Here is a 5,290-nt window from a genome sequence, read left to right on the forward strand (position 1 = left end):
CCAATCAGAATAAAGCATTCCACAGACCTGTGGTATAATACATAATAACGCTGCAGTGTGTATGCTGTGAACCACTAGCATCACCAAAACTGCAAAAATCCATTGTTCAGGCAAACAGGACGGCCCGCTGTGTGCTCACAGCAATGCTGAGGTGCCAAAAAACAACAGCTGCTTTTTAAAGGAAAGATACAAATATGTGTTATAAAGAGATTGTGAAGTCCCTGCCTGAACTGCTGCCACATTTTCTGGGACAAGAGGTTTGTGTGAATGGGGTTATAGAGTGAAATAATCTAGTAGCCTATGTAAACTTAATCTCTTCTGAACATTTACATTTATTCTTTTGGCAGATGCTTTTATCCAAATCGGCTCCGTTAAAAGATACATTTTTAATTAAATTTAAATAAATGTATTACTATGGTTCAAATCCAGGGAACACACAATGCTCTGCCACTGAGCTATACAGGAGGATGCTGAAGTTTAAAGTCATTACTCTTGATTTGAGTGGAGTCAAATGAATTACAGCATGCTGCGTAATAAAGATGAGTTATGAAGATTGCTTATTAAAACATAACTTAATACAGGATTGAATTCATTTCCTGTACTTTTCTTTGTAATACAAACCTTTAGTCATTTCCTGTCACATGTTCTCAGGGTAACTCTGACAGGGTTCTGAAAAATACATAACAGCTCATTGTGACAGTGCTACATTATTGTGTCAAAATTAAATAGCAGAAATATATATCACATCGTAACCTTCCTTTATATTACATCGTCTCTTTTTTATTTGATTATAGCTCTTATGAGTTCAGACTGTCACACAAAAACATCAATGTGCCACGTATTCCCAAATGTTCTGGTTACACATTGATAACACAATCTTATCTTTTCTAGCTTTTTAAAGGAATAGTTCACCCAAAAATTATAATGCTGTCATCATTTATTTGCCATCATGTTGTTCTGAACCTGCATGAGCTGTTGAACACAAAATAAAATATTTAAAAAAAATTATGACCTTCATAGTAGAAAAAACAAATACTGTAAAAATCAAGTTTAGAAAAACATGAGGGTGATTAAGTGATAATAGTTTTTTTGGAAGCACTTAAGGGAGTGATTTTCTGGAATTGTTTTTTTTTTATGATTTTCTTTTATTGTCAGCCTAATAGGTACAGTACAACACACCACATTACACATTATTTTATAATGACTCTGAAACTTACAAGCATGTGAGAAATATGGAGTTGTTTTTTCAGAAATGTTAAATATATGGGGGATGGTTGAGATGCAGTATTATTTAAAAGTAGCTGCTTGCCTACTGTCACTGGGGCGTTGTCCTTTTATCTGGACTGTGTGTGCGTGTCCCTACAGGGGGTCACATGTTCTCTGGACTCATAACAGACTTGACACTTCCCGTCACCCCCTCATTAGGTTCCCTTTGAAGTGCACTAGCAGGAAGCATAAAAGGTGACGCTCCAGATGAAAAGCATGACAGCTAAATACAAGGTTGTTTTATGCATTTATTTTCACCTTCCTCCTGTAAGGTTATTGACTATTTAGGCGAGTTAGGCAAGTGGACAAACCTCTTTGAGGTGTCATAGAGTTATTTAGTGGTTTCATTTGTGACTCAGTCTCCGTTTTTAGTTGATTGTTTTCTATATGAACTCATCCTATATAATGTTAAGAATATTCAGATATGGGGCCCTATTTTAACAATCTGAAACGCAAGTACGAAGCGCAAAGCGCTAGTGAGTTTGTGGGCGGATCTTGGGCGCTGTTGCTATTTTTCCAGCGGGAGAAATAACTCTTGCGCCAGGCGCAAATCAATAAGAGGTTGGTCTGAAGTAGGTTCATTATTCATAGGTGTGGTTTGGGCATAACGTCAAATAAACCAATCAGAACACTATCCAACATTCCCTTAAAACGCAAGGGCGCAAGTTCCATGGCGGGTTGCTATTATTATGACGGATTTACCAGGCGCACGCCAGGAGCGGTTCACGTTCTTGTAAGAGCAGTCAAAGACAGAGAAGTTGTTTTGTAGGAGAAACCCGCCCAAATCAGCGTCGGTTAAACAGGCGTGAGAGGAAATAGCCACAATTGTCTCATCAGCTGGCATCCCCATCGTTGCGCCAAGCACTACAATGATGTCAGGAGACGGAGGAATACCGAGCTTGCCAGCATAAATCGGGCACGCCGTGTAACGGGAGGTGGATCTGCCTCAGGATCTTACGCCAGCAGAGGATATCGCTGCGTCCACCCTCACCGCTGAAAGGGTTTGGGGGCTTTGAAATCGGACCCAAGAAACGCAAGCAAGGTCCAACCCCAAAGTACTCTTACAAATCAAGTTCATATACATTAAGGTTTCTTATGAAAACATTTAAATTATTATTTACATAAAATAAACGTAATACAGCCACACAACAAACTTATGGAAATATTTGAGTCGTTATTTGCATGAGAATTTTTTAACGCAGCCACACAATAAATAAAAACTATCACCACAATGCTCACCACTATGATTCCCCTTATCTCGTGTATTAATATTTTTAAATGTAACAATTTATGATTTGCAATAAAAACTATTGCATCTGTGTAGATTAGATAAGCAAAGTGTATGCGCATTGTGCACGCTATACATTATCAAGCATGCGCCCTTAAAATAGCATAATGAACAACGCGCAACGCACCACTGACTTTAAACTTTTTTTTCTGGTCAGTGGCGCAATTGTTTTTTGAAACTGCAAAATAGCACCAGGGATGGTTTGCGCCGGAACACGCCTCCTTTTTTGCGCTGAACCGCCCAGGGAGCGCAAGTTCATTCCCTAGTTTGCCGACGTGCGTCTGTGGAGGGAAAAACCCGCTGTGCGCCGGTGCAAAATACGAATGATTCATGCGTCACTGACAAAGTCAATTGCGCTGGGTGCAAGATAAGGCCCACACCTTGGTATCTTTAATATTCACTAAGTCAAAGATTGAAATCAAACTCCAAATCTCTTTATAAGATTATTGGCTGGTTTCACAGACATGGCTAAGTTAAAGCCAGGACTATAAGCCTTAGTTAAATTAAGACGTTTAAGCATTTTTTATAAACATGCCTTAGGAAAAGACGTTACTGGTGTGTATTTTGAGACAAATCAATGGCACTGGCATATTTTAAGGTCTGTACGTGCAAGTTAGTTTTCAGTTTAGACAACTCAAACATGTTTTAGTTTAAGGCTAACCTTAAACCTTGTTTGTGAAACCGGGGATAGGAGACTTAAAGGTGCAATTTGTAAGATATTTTTAAGATATTTTGTAAAATAAAACGATGTCATTAAACTCAACATTAATAAGACGTGATTGCCTCATCCGTCAACATGATTTCTCGTTCCCGTCTGATTGATGGCCATCAGCGGTTGAGTTAAAGACAACAATTCCCATAATTCCAAGCTGCTTCAGAGCGTTATTAATCTATGGGTGCGTCCAAAACCGCATACTGTATAGTAGGTACTGAATAAGATGAAGTACCTACTTACATTTCGTTAAATCAATAGGTACTGTATAGTATGAATTCTGGTATATGAATGAGATTCGGACGTACTACATCCGCCATGTTGCTACATCACGTCATGTCATTCCAGCGCGAAAACAGGCGCATGCCTTTCTTCTTCGTTGAATAACTCCTTTGCCTGGGCATCATGGGATAGTGAAGTGTCCATCGTATGCACACTGCAAAATCTAACCGGAAGTAGTAAGTCATCCGGGTACTTTTCGCATACTGTTTTTCGAATACTATGTATTCGGACATACTACTCGCCTCGCCTACTGCATTTGCTTACTATATAGTATGAAGTAGGCAGTTTCGGACGCAGCACAAGTCTTTGATATTGTTTTGATTGTTAACTAGCGGCAAATTCTACATATTACACCTTTAAGATTTCACAGACAGGATCACAGCTGTTTGTTTTTAGAAATGCAGTACTACATTGTTCTCATTTTTTCCCCTATTTTTAAATAATTGTCGCTTGGGGTTGGGGTTAGATTTGGGGTTTGGGTTGGGATGTTCTTTTATGTATTGGTTTCTACATGCTTTTCTTCCGCTTATAAAACTATTCTCGCCTATTGGCGAGTTGGGGTTTGGGTTAGGAGGTCTAAAGATGTAACAGAAAGTGATTCTAACCCCAAGCGACAATGGTAAGAAAATAAGAAAAAACAATGAGAAAACTAAAATCACACGAAAAAGAAACTTGTGCCACAGACACGTAAAACTATTTAGAAAAATTTGTGTTGACTGACAGGAAAAAGACTAAATTTCGTGCCATGTACACAAATAAATTAATCAATTTTTCATGACTAACACGACTTTCCGTGAGAAATGTCTTTTTGGTTTTGTGCAGGTGTATTAACAGCTCAGATAGACAGAGCCTTTATATGTCGGGATATTATGAGGAGGATGATTTCATGGGGTGAGAGAAGCTTAGCCTGGCTGTACAGCTGGACTTTCATCAGTAGCACAATGACTCACCTCTTTGTGATCTCAAGTGCAGCTCCTGTTTGAAGATCCTCCAGGCGTATCCCGATGTGTGCTCGCATTTAACTTTTATCAGAGCATTAGATTTGCCAAGAGTTTATTTACACCTGTGTATTTCACAGTATGCGTCTCTCTCTTTATATTTTTTAACTGACTCTCTTTCTGAAGCCTGTTTTCAAGATGCTCTTCAACCACATCTGGCTTCATGTATCCACCAAATCAATAAGCATGGCTTCAGGAGGGATAGAGGGACAGACGAGGGTTAAAGTCTGTATTGAAAACAGATGAGAATTTTAAGTGCTGGTTCAGGCAACATACTCCCCCAATTTTTGCTCAACAGGTGTTCCCATGAAGAATTTGCTGAGGGAAAACAAAATTATTTGGTTCTGATTGGTTAATGTCACTAAAAGAAAAAAATCAAACACTCGCTGTTTTTGTTTTTGTGAAACAAGGAACACTCCTTTTTTTTTTTTACAAGTAATCTCATTGACAAAATTCCAGATTGTGATAACATCCGTATACAGTATGTGCATATGAATGATAGTCACTCTTTGATCAAAACAAAGCCAACAGTCAGTATCATTTACATGTTAAATATATGTATTTGGTCGATGCCTTTATCCAAAGTGACTTACAGATACAATTTGTAACTTGAATGCACTGTTTGTGTGTATGTAAAATCATATACCGTGGAATCATATACACTGAAAAAAATTTTTTTCATTCAATTTACTAAATTTTTTAAGGTAAGTGGTTGCAATCAATTTATTTAAGCTACATTTAAAC

Source organism: Paramisgurnus dabryanus, chromosome 6 (genome assembly GCF_030506205.2).
Source record: "Paramisgurnus dabryanus chromosome 6, PD_genome_1.1, whole genome shotgun sequence".
Lineage (NCBI taxonomy): Eukaryota > Metazoa > Chordata > Actinopteri > Cypriniformes > Cobitidae > Paramisgurnus > Paramisgurnus dabryanus.